This window comes from Mandrillus leucophaeus, unplaced genomic scaffold (genome assembly GCF_000951045.1).
Source record: "Mandrillus leucophaeus isolate KB7577 unplaced genomic scaffold, Mleu.le_1.0 Scaffold83, whole genome shotgun sequence".
NCBI classification, from domain to species: Eukaryota; Metazoa; Chordata; class Mammalia; order Primates; family Cercopithecidae; genus Mandrillus; species Mandrillus leucophaeus.
Window position 1 is genome coordinate 3,948,878 of NW_012109030.1, and position 12,551 is coordinate 3,961,428.

The window sequence follows — 12,551 nt, forward strand, 5'->3', positions numbered from 1 at the left end:
GCTCTGTCACCCAGGCTGGAGTACAGTAGCATGATCTCGGCTCACTGCAACCTCCGTCTCCCAGGTTCAAGCGATTCTTCTGCCTCAGCCTACTGAGTAGCTGGGATTACAGGTGCTCACCAGCCTGCCTGGCTAATTTTTGTATTTTTAGTAGAGACAAGGTTTTGCCATGTGGGCTAGGCTGGTCTCAAACTCCTGACCTCAGGTGATCTGCCTGCCTCGGCCTCCCAAAGTGCTGGGATTACAGGCGTGAGCCACCGTTCCCGGCCTTATTTCCAGGTCTTTTCTGAAGGTTATGCTAAAAATACACTGCACTTTGGTTATCAAAGGGTTTGGTGTGACATGGTGAGCTGCTTGCCACCAGTGTCACTGGTTAAACCAGGAAGGTGCAAAGATCAGGAGCCCAGCCAGCTTTTAATCAGCTCAGATCCAGGCAAAAACATCTTTCTCCTTCCTTCTTTCATTGAAACAGCCCAAACACTAGGCTCCATTTCAGCATTTTTTTTTTTTTTTTTTTTTTTTTGCTACAAGTAGTCAACACAGTAATTACCTCCTGCTGAAAGCTTTGAGAAATTGTTCTGTGTCCAATTAGAATTTTTGATTTGACTAACAGATACAACATAACATCTTTATTTCTGTAACTACTCACTAATGATATGCACCCTGGATATATTTAGACTCTCATTTGCTGGGGCCATTGCATTGTAAGGTGCTACGTTATTGTCTGTGACAGCATCTCCACCAAGAGGCTTGACGAGGACGGGGGTGGGGAGCCTTTTGGGTTTGGGAGTCCTCTCCCTCGCCCTTTCTACCCCTCTCAGGCCTGACCTTCCATACCCAGGCTTACATGGGGAGCAGCTCTAGGACTTGCCCCCTCCTGGGAGCTCCTGACACCGACCAGGTGTCCAGGGGCAGATCTCCATAAAGTGTCTGAGATAGTTCATGGGGCAGCCAGCCAGTGTCAAAACCTCCCCCAAGAAGAATGGAAGGAGGGATCTGCCAGCACAGCTCATGCAAGAGCAAGAAGTCCCTGCCAGCGACATTCCAGCGGAACCCTTTCCAAAGTACTTGGTTATGTAAACAGAAAGGCACAGCCTCCAGCCCAGATGGACTGCCCAGTGTGGGTGTCAAAGTTGCTGTGGAAACTTCCCCCCATGGAAGCACTACGGGTCCCCAGGCTCTCCCTGCAGCTCTGCGTTGGGATGGGGAGGGTTGGGGACTTCTTTTTGACCTCCTGGAGCTGGGACCTCCATGTAGGACTGGTGGTTCTCCAGTTTTGGAGCGTCCCTGTTGCTGTGATGCCACTAGAAGTTTGATCTGATTTAAGGGTATCGCTGGAGTCAGCTGTCAGCTGGGGTGCTTCCTGCTAATCGTGGCAGGACTTGGCATCTGAGCATGTGGCCCTTGGACTCAGGCACTTAGTATAGGAGTGCTTTGTATCCAACACAGATTTAGCAAAGCGGGTGGCCCGGCAGGCCATACCCACTTCACAGGTGGCCATTTTCCCACTGCGTGTCAAGAGCCATCAAAGACCCAAGGGTGGAATTTGGAAAACTTGCAGACGGTGTAAAATGCTATTTTCTGCTCCACACCTCCCTGGGAGGCAAAGGAGATTACGACTATAGTAATACACAAAGAAGATTGTTTATCACAAGGAGAGCCCATTCCCTAACTCTTATCTATGTGGCTTCACCCATCACTGAGGGCAGATCCACATTGATTCTGCTTGTCACATAGGTATGTGAATGACAAATAATGCATGTGTTCCTGAGACTGGCTTTTGGGGCATGTTTCTACAGAATAGGCAAATTAAAACATATTTCACTGAATGCAAATTAAGTTGTATAATACCTATATTACATAATTGCCCTTGAAATTATAGATATATAAAGATATATGCTATTTAAATATATATTTATTATTCATATAAAATACTTATTGTGTGCCTATTATGGCAGTCACATCATTCTACTTTAATCGCACATTATCGTTTTAGTATCAATAAAATGTTTACAACTGTGCAAACTTACTGTATAAGACCCATAGTTGTAAATAATATTGTGTTTCCTTCCATTGATCACAACATAAGCAAAAATTTTTTTAATTCCATTTAAAACGACAGATTAAACTGGACACTGAAACAAAGTAGGCAAATTCATGTTACCAGAAAATGTTATGAAGGTTCTTGGTTACTGAGCACATGAATTCTTTACCAAACCAGCAACAGATGCCTGTAACTCTTCTGCACAGAATTACATTTTAAATAGAGGATGTTCGACTGCACGTTTATACGAGAAAAATTGGTAGGATCAAAAAGTAAAAAAATGTGTTTGTGCCTATCAGTCTGTACTGAAATTTTTGTAAGCCTTCTGAAGCGCTGAGTGAATGTTGTAAAAATTTGTTGCACCAAACCACATGTAATATTGTACCAAGAAAACATCACAAGTAAATGCATCAGCTATCAGAATGAATATATTTTCTTGGAACTCTTTGTTTCTAGCTGTGCCTGTATATCCATGTCTTATACGTCACAACTTATTGGAGAGGGAGGGAAGGGATCTTAGAGTCCGTCTGTCCCTGAGTTCTGTAATCCTTTCTACAACTTCCCTTGCTAATGTCTCTGGTCCCTTCCTAACGATTTGCAGTGATAACGGGGCAACCCATTCCATTTTGAACAATGATGCTCGTTCAAAAGTTCTTCCTTCTATTGAATCCGAATGTATCTTCTGGAATTTCCACTCATTGGTTCTACTTTTTGCCCACCAAAGCAAAGTTAACCCGCCTTCACTTTATACATATCAGATTAGCAAGTCCCCCTGAACCTCCATTTGAGTAAGCCCAGGACAGTCCTAGTTTATACCTGTTCTCTCTATATAATCAATAATAGCCTCCCTTTTGACTCACAAGTGTCTGGTATGGCCAGTAGATTGTATGGTCACACTACCACTGGAGCTTTTGATATGTAGACCACGGATGCAGCTTTTCCCTCAGTCCTGGGAAGTACTGGTTTCTGGACCTTCACTCAGTCTAGTTATCCTTCTTTGGTCTTTCTCCCATTTCTTTCATTTCTTATGTAAAATATGGTACCCACAATTGAATACAGATTTCTAGAAGTGGTTTAACCACCGTAGAATGCAGGGCACATCTTAATTCCCTTATTCTAATGCTGTGCTTCTAGCACGTGTGTGAAGAGTAGGACACAAAACCATAAACAGTATGACCCCAACTTTTACATTTTGAAGCTTCCATCCGAACCTCTTTGCCATCTGTAAATTTGATATGCACGCCTTCTGTGTCCATTCACCAATCACTGGGGGGAGATACATGGATTGAGGAAGACGAGTTCTACTTTAATATCACTTTGCAATTTTCCAAGTGCTTGCAGATTTTGCCGTTGCAACCCTGTCTCCAGACTCCCCTCATTTTGGCCTCATGATGAAATTGACTTGAAAACAGTGCTCAGTGGCTATTTCCTATTTCAAACAATTTAGCCATCCTCACTCAGACGATTGGCTCCCGCTTCTTTGTCTTCATAAAGATGGTGTCCAGCTGTATTTCTCACTGCTTCCTCCTCATCCACCACTGTGTCCTTCAGCTCATTGCCTGGGTGACATTTCCAGAACATTCTGTGTTCTCTCCCATTTCATCCCTTCTTACCTCATGTTGCTGTGTTCTGCAGATATCACTCTTTCCCTGGGGTATTGATGGATCCACCAGGTGTGAGTTAAGGTGTCCCCGCATCCCCATCCCATAGCATCTTATACTCACCCCTGTAGTCACACTGATCACTCTGCAACTGCCTGTTAACTTGGGTATTTCCTCTATGGGACATAGAAGTTCCTGAAGTATAGGAGCAAAATCACATTCATCATTGTATATCGAATAAGATCCCTGGCACAGAATAAAGATGCCATTAGCACTTGAGTGAACACATTGTGGTGAACATTACTACGAATAATTCTTTATTCTATTTCTCTTGTTTCAATGGGGAAAATTCCTGGAAGAGACATAACAGAGTCCAAGGATCTGAACTTTTTAGCTGTTTCCTGGAAGGTGTTAGTGGTCTTCTCATTAAGCTGTAATAATCTACTAATTAAACTATTTTATCTTTAATATAGTAATTCCCATTATAGTTGTTACAATGCCTTCCTGAAATTTACATTAACTTTTTACTTTTGCTTATGGGGCCTTGTGGAGTATAACTTATTTTTTAGAATGATTTTTATGGTAGTCAAATCTATCATTTTTTCCTTTTTGGCTCATTCATTGCTTTTAGGCTTAGAGAAGCATGATAAATAATCATCTACCTGGTTTTAAAATTTAATTTTATAAACCACCTGGGATTTATTTTGGGGAAAGGGTACAGTTCATTTATATTCCTTTCATTTCCCTCTTGATTGAGAAGAGTGAAACAAACAGAAGCTGAGTTGCTTTTTGTTTTTGTTTTTTTTTTGAGACAGCGTCTTGCTCTGTCGCCCAGGCTGGAATGCAGTGGTGCAATCTCGGCTCACCACAACCTCTGTCTGGTGGGTTCAAGCGATTCTCCTGCCTCAACCTCCCAAGCAGCTGGGACTACAGGATTGTGCCAACAAGCCCAGCTAATTTTTGTATTTTTAGTAGAGACGGGGTTTCACCGTGTTGGCCAGGCTGGTCTCAAACTCCTGACCTCTGGTGATCTGTCTGCCTTGGCCTCCCACAGTGCTAGGATTACAGGCGTGAGCCACCACACGCAGCCAGCATCTACATATCTTTAAAGGTTCTTTTATCGTCCTTAGACTATCCTTGTTTTAAATATCAGTGTCATGACTAGGCACAGTGGCTCAGCCTGTAATCTCAGCACTTTGGGAGGCCAAGGTGGACAGATCACCAGAGGTCAGGAGTTTTAGACCAGCCTGGCCAACATTGTAGAACTCTGTCTCTACTAAAAATACAAAAATTAGTGGGGCATCGTGGCTGGCGCCTGTAATCCCAGCTACTTGGGAGGCTGAGGCACGAGAATCACTTGAACCTGGGAGACAGAGGTTGCAGTGAGCTGAGATCGCACCACTGCACTCCAGCCTGGGCGACAGAGCAAGACTCCGTCTCAAAAATAAATTAATTAATTTAAATAAATAAATATCAGTGTCAGCTTTCCTACTCTCTCCCTGTAAACTTGCAGTGCAAGAAAAATGCTGGAAATATTCCTCCTACGTTGTGTGCCCTCCACACTTTGTTCTACTACAATCTAGCCTCCTTTGCAAGTTCTCCAGTACACTCCCTGTGCTCTTCACGTCTCAATCTTCACTTCCTCATTTAATTTTATTTTTATCATGTGATCAAAATTTTCCATTTAAAGTCACCATCCCATACAAATTATATGTTTTTAGATCCAGAGAGTCAAACTTATCTTTTCTTTTTTTCAGCCTTATCTTTTTTTTAGGCTTTTAAAAACTGTATTTCTGGGGTCTCCATCTCACTATTCTATTTTTGTTCTTTCTTTCTTTCTTTTTTTTTTTTTTTTTGAGACAGAGTCTCGCTCTTTTCTTTTTGCCCAGGCTGGAGTGCAGTGGCATGATCTAGGCTCACTGCAACTTCCACCTCCTGGGTTCAAGTGATTCTTCTGCCTCAGCCTTCAAAGTAGCTAGGACTATAGGTGTTCACCACCATGCCCGGCTGATTTTTGTATTTTTACTACACATGACGTTCCCCTCTTGACTGGGCTGGTCTTGAACTCCTGGCCTCAGCTGATCTGCCCCTCTCCACCTCCCAAAGTGCTGGGATTACAGGTGTGAGTCACTGCACCCAGGCTCCATCTAACTATCCTTTTCTACTCTAAAAATTCCAAGTACAATCATCAAAGCAAAAGAAAAGGTAGATATTTGCCTTTCCCTTTGAAAAAAGCCTCTCATTCTACTCCAAACAAACAGACCAACATATAAACAACCTCTGTCACTCATACTGAAGCCAGAGCTCCACGTGGCAGAGAGCAGGTGTTATTTTCCATCTTTCCTCACGGTTCCCCCAGGGAACAGTTGGATGTTAGTTAGGTGGGTGTGTACGTTCTGGCCGCTTCTTGCATGTTCTGTTTCTTTGGGGTTTACACCTCACCCAGCTGCCCTTGCAGAACGTCTGTGTGAACACATGTGCTGTGAACACATGAATAAGAATTACGTGCGTGTGTAAGAACCTGGACATTTTCCCACACATCGTACATGGGTATTCCTAAACCTCCTTTCTTAGGCCAGTTCCTGTATTCCCTACATTTGCTCTCTGTCGATGATTGCCGGGTGGCATAGGATGGCCCTGGGAACCACAGTTACTGGGAAAAAGAGCTGGGCTTCCAAGCCGCCTGTTTGAACGAAGTGCCCTCCTCTACAAATGACCAGTGCCGCCAGAGCTTCATTTTGTGAAGGCCTGGCACTGGCTCAGTCCCTGAGGACAGCCATCCCAATGCCACCTGCCCAGAATTAGCCTCCTCACCCATCCAGAGCCACAGGGGACCTGGTATGAAGGGACAGAGACCTGCAGCGCCCCCGGGTCTTCCTATAGGAACAGGGAGCAGCGCGTTGGATCAGGGCCTGACTCCACTGTGTGTAGGCAGCTGTCAGTAGTTCAGCATTCAGCGTTCTGCACTTTTTGTGTGTTTTTACTTACTTGTTCCTCTTCACAACTCTACGAGGTAGGTATTGCGGTCATCTCTGTTTTATAGATTAGGGAAGGAGGCCAAGTTGGTGAACTTCTGGAGGATCACATTCAGCTAGGAAGTCGTGAAACCAGGAGAAGCCACAGCCCCGGGTGGCCAAGCTCTGGTGCTCGGCTCTGACCCACCGTAAGCCCCGGTGATGTGGTCCAGGGAGGGCAGTGAGGGAGGCACAGTGTGTGGCTCAGTCCTCTGGGTCCCCAGGTCGCTGGAGGACAGGAGTGGGATGTGTACCTGGAGCCTCCTCCCCACCCTTGGCATCCCCAGCAGGGCACTGAGTCTGTGGCATTTTTCTCTCAAGCCAGTAATCAGCAAGAAACAGGACCATAGCTCCTTGGGTCACCTGTGTCCCCAGCACCGGGCTGAATGCATGGCGTAGAGGAGACACAGCGATGGGCTTTGGACTTTGCGTGAAAAATGTGCCTCCAGGCAAAGGAAACAGCACAGGCCAGGCCCCATGGCCAGGGAGAGGGTGGTCCTCGGAGGAACAGACTCTAGAAGTCCTGGATGGCCCAGTCTTGAAACTGAGAGGAGTAGTGGGAAGGAGAGTATTTGAAAAAAAAAGGGATCTGGTGAGGTGAGGCCAATGTCAGAGAGCCTGTTATCCATGTTCAGACAGTTGCCTTTCACAGATGCTAACAGCAATACGTAAAGAAGGAAGAATCTCACTCTGCACCCACATCAGGACTGGCCTCCGAGGCCTTCAGGCCTCTGTGCAGATCTGCCCAAGGGCTGCTCTCTGCCTCCCATCTCTGTTTCCGTTAGCCTCTGCCTCTGTTCAGACTGCACAGCACTCCCTCTCTGATCCAGATTTCCAGCTCCCTTTCCTTTGTAAAGATTAGGCTCTATTCCCTTCCCCAGCCCCTCTCCTAATAATAATGAATAATAATAGCAATACAATCCAGTGCTCAGTAGGATTAAGGCTCTGAGGCTCTTCAGAGACTCTGGTTGCTCCAGTTGCAGAACCAAAGATATCTTGTATTTCCAGGCTTGAGTGAAAAGTACACATCTGCAGATGTGTTGTAAATGAGGCCTTGCTAGTAAGTCTTCATAAGTGTATGTATTTCCAGTAGAATAGTGGGTTAAAATCCTGATCATGTACTCAAAATGGAGGTAAAGAAAATCCTGTTTTCAGAAGACACTCTAGCAGTGGCAGAATGTAGGAGGAAACAGGTTCCTCCAAATTTTAGGGGTCCAGCTAGTTGGATGTCACCCAGAAAGCGCTGCCGCCCACCAGGAGCCTGTACGACTTTGTGCACCTGCCCGCCACCTGTGAGCGGCTTCTGCCCTGTGCTCCCCAGTATGGTGTCTATGGTGCAGGACCTAACTCTGGGGCCCATGCCGTTGCGTCTTTCAGCGTCCATCTGCCCTTGTCATTGTAGTCAGAGTGTTGGCTGCCAGGCGTGAGGAGGGTGATTGTGGACCCGCCCCAGCAGAATCTTGGCCTTCCACATCCATCGCACCTGTCCATTGTCCGCACCATTAGCTTGTTTGATTGGCAGGTGGAAGGCGCACCCCACCTCCCCACATCACACAACTGAGCTGTGGGTAGGAGTTCCTCTTCAGCAGGATGCCGTAGCGCCCCCAGGAGAGCTCCCTGTTGTACCAGCCTCTTACCTGCCTGGGTCCATGCCTCGTCATCTACACTTTAGGCCCAGATACTGATGATTAATATTTTCTGACACGCTGCCCTGTAGCGTCATGTGGAGATGGCTAATTGCTCGGCCTGGAGGACTTGCGGCTTGAATCACATAGACCACTGGGTCCCCACACCAGGACTTCTCTTTTGCATTATCAGAGAAAACCGAATTTGCTTTTGCTGCAGGAGCAGCAGCAGCAGAGCCACTAGGATTTGCTTTTCAAAGATCCGCAAGTAAAACGCCAGCCCGGGTTATGACTTCAAGTGCAAACCCACAGAGGGTTGAGCTTTGAAGAATGCATCGCTATTTCCATCTTCTATTACATCAACATTGTCATGTTAATTTGTTTCTGATAGAGCCACTCACTTAATAACTTCCATGTGGTGTATGAGCTGCAACTAACTGTATCCAGCAGCCAAGAGCCTGAAGGACCCACCTGCCTGTGTTTTGTTTTTTGTTTTTTGAGACAGGATCTCACTCGGTTGCCCAGGCCAGAGTGCAGAGGCCTGATTTCAGCTCACTGCAACTTCTGCTTCCTGGGCTCAGGCAATCCTCCCACCTCAGCCTCCCAAGTAGCTGGGACTACAGGCACACACCACCATGCCCTGCTAATTTTCATATTTTTGTTTTTGGGTTTTGCCATGTTGCCCAGGCAGGTCTCAAACTCCTGAGCTCAAAGGATCCTCCTGCCTCTGCTTCCCAAAGTGTTGGCATTACAGGAGTGAGCCTCCGTGCCTGGCCACACCTGCGTATGTTCTTTTAGATCCAGGAGAGTCACAATAGAGACAGGTGGAATCGTTTGCCAGAGGTTATAGAGCAACACAGGAACAAGGTCATCCTCTCTGAATGAGGCTTCTGGTGTCTCGTGCCTGTGTCTCCTTTCCTTGCATTGTCATCTTCTTTCAATATGATATCACTTGAGAACCAAGCGAAAGTAAGCTTCAGATAAACCACAGGGAATAATTATCATAAAAATCATATTACAATGATAATAAGAATGATTATATAAAATTTTTATAAAATAAAAATTTGTATTAAAAATTTTATTAAAAAATTACAATTAGCCTTTGGCCTTTAAAGTTTCTGGGCAGATCCCCCACTTGCCCACTGTTGTAATATGTGTATTTTCCTGGTGCAGGTGAAGAGTGGACAGGGAATTGATGAATTTTATTTTTGAGATGGAGTCTCACTATGTTGCCCAGGCTGGTCTCGAACTCCTGGGCTCAAGCAGTCCTTCTGCCTTAGCCTCCTAGGTAGCTGGGATTACAGGGATGAGCCGCCATGCCCAGATAGATGAATTAATAAACATATATTATTTATTATATGTTAATTGTATATTATATATTCATTGTGTATTATATATTACATATTATTTATTGTATATTATTTGTTATATGTTATATAATGTTATATATTATATATTATATATATATTACATATATACCTATATGGGCTGCAAGTGGTGGCTCACATCTGTAATCCCAGAATTTTAGGAGGCTGTGGTGGGAAGATTACTTGAGCCCAGGAGTTCAAGACCAGCCCGGACAACATGGCGAGTCCCCGTATCTACAAAAATACAAAAATTAGCCCTGTGTGAAGGTGCATGTCTGTAATCCCAGCTACTTGGGAGGCTGAGGTGGGAGAATCTCTTGAGTCCCAGGAAGGCAGAGGTTGCAGTGAGCTGTGATCGTGCCACTGAACTCTAGCCGGGACCACAGAATGAGACCCTGTCTCAAAAACATAAAACAAACAAAAAAAATATATATGACTGTATATATTCGAACTTTACATCATAATGCTCTTGGATACCTATAGATGTGTAGATATATACAGAACCACAGTAGATAAGGAGAATGAACGAGTCTAGAGATGTAATGTACAACATGAGGACTAAAGTTAAAATTGTATTGTTAGGATTTTTTGTTACATAAATAGAGTTTAGCTGCTCTCATCCCACAAAAAAGGTAACCATGTGAGATGATAGATATATTAACCAACTTCACGGTAGTAACCATTACACTATCTGTATGTATCTAATATTTTTGATTGTTTGTTTTTTGAGACAGAGTTTCGCTCTGTTGCCCAGGCTGGAGTGCAGTGGCGTGATCTCCGCTCACTGCAACCTCCGCCTCTCGGGTTCCAGTGATTCTCCTGCCTCATCCTCCCCAGTAGTTGGGATTACGAGTGCATGCCAACACACCTGGCTAATTTTTGTATTTTTAGTAGAGACCAGGTTTCACCATGTTGGCTGGGCTGTCTTGACCTCAAGTGATCTGCCCACCTCGGCCTCCCAAAGGGTTGTGATTACAGTGCAGGGATTAATATTTTTAACAAATTTTAAATTGCCTGAAGTCCTTTCTTTCCATGTGTATATTTCCTGTGAATTTCTTGAGGTTGCTGTAGCTGCGTGGCATTCATTCCTCTCCTCCTGGCAGAGATGTGCTTTATGATTATTGAGATTTTGTGGTCTTGCAACATTTGGGTACCTAGATTGGACTTTGAGTCTTCATTTTTTTGTGAAGGAAACTGAAGTAGAGAGAAAGATGTGGCTCTTGAGGTGACCCAGTACCCGGGGGCACCAACAATGACTTATGCCGGGAAGTTGTAGTCATGGCCTTGGAATTTCCTTCTGAGCCACACAACGGCCTGGGTCAGAGGTCAGATCACGAGGGGCTGCTGTCCTGCATCCGACATCCTCAGGGTGTCTTGTGGTTGAAGTTTAAGGGACTGTACTCGGGGAAGACGTGCTGTCAGCGGTAAGTCACTGGTAGGGCCTTGGCTTTTGAAATCTACATTTTCTGTCTGATGACTAAGTTTTAAAGGATAGCATCTCAGGTGGTTTGGGGAGTATTGGTAATTTTCCTAAATGAAGCGTGTCTTGGAAGGTTAATTCTTTGTTTTGTGCAATTCTAGTGAGTCATTAATATTGCTTATTTTATTGTCTTGTAAATGTATTGTCTCAAGAATGAATATGAGAAACAACTTGATGGCTTGCTTTTCACAGGGACGTCAACGAGTAGGCAATTGGTAACTAGACTAAAAAAATTTTTTGGCAGGTCTGTGAACATCTCACTAAACAGCTCTGCTCCCTCACCATCCCCTCCTTCAGCCCCACACCACAGTGTCTTCCCTGTAATAGTTTCAGTGTAAATTAGCCTCAGGAAACTAAGAGAATACATGCGTCAATTGACTATTTTTTAGTTTTTGTTTTAAAAATCACATGTTTTTTCCTGGGTTCAGGATCAATTTGCACAACTGCATTACATTTCTATAAAAATGCTCTAGGCCAGGCATAGTGGCTTATGCTTGTAATCCTAGCACTTTGGGAGGCTAAGGTGGGGAGGTCACTGGAGTCCAAGAATTTACATAGTGAGACGTGTCTCTACAAAAAATAAACACAGTTAGCTGGGCATGCTGGTGCGAGCCTGTAGTCCCAGATACTCAGGAGGCTGAGGTGGGAGGATCGCTTGAGCCTGGAAGGTTAAAGCTCCAGTGAGCTATGATAGCGCCCCTGTACTCCAGCCTAGGAGACAGAGCAAGACCCTGTCTATAAAAATAACATAAAACAAGATGAGCCTGATAATATCTACCTCTTGTCTTACGAGGACTATGGGTTCAACACATATTAAGTATTTCCAAAACCATACAACTGATAATAATTAACAGCTAACATTGTGATGAGTATATACTTTGTACCAGATACAGCACTAAGAAATTTCCAAACATTAGTTAATTTAATAATTGCAGAGTTCCTATGAGGTAGAAGCTATTCTATCCCTCTTCTACAGACAAGGAACAAGGCTTAAAAAGATGAAGTAAGCTGGGAGTGGTGGATCACTCCTGTAATTCCAGCATTTGTCTGGGAGGCCAAGGCAGGAGGATCAATTGAGCCTAGGAGGTTGAGGCTGCAGTGAGCCAAGATCACACCATTGCACACCAGTCTGGGCAACAGAGCAAGACCCTGTCTTAAAAAAATAAATAAAAACCAAAATAAAACAAAAACCTTCTAAACAGTGGAACTAGGATTCTTTCTTCTCAGCAACTCCTGCACAGGCATATACCATGGCATAGAAATTATTTTGCAGGCCAGGTGCAGTGGCTCACGCCTGTAATCCCAGCATTTTGGGAGGCCAGAGCGGGTGGATCACCTGAGGTCAGGAGTTCGAGACCAGCCTGGCCAACATGGTGAAACCCCATCTCTACTAAAAATACAAAAAATTAGCCAGGCGTGG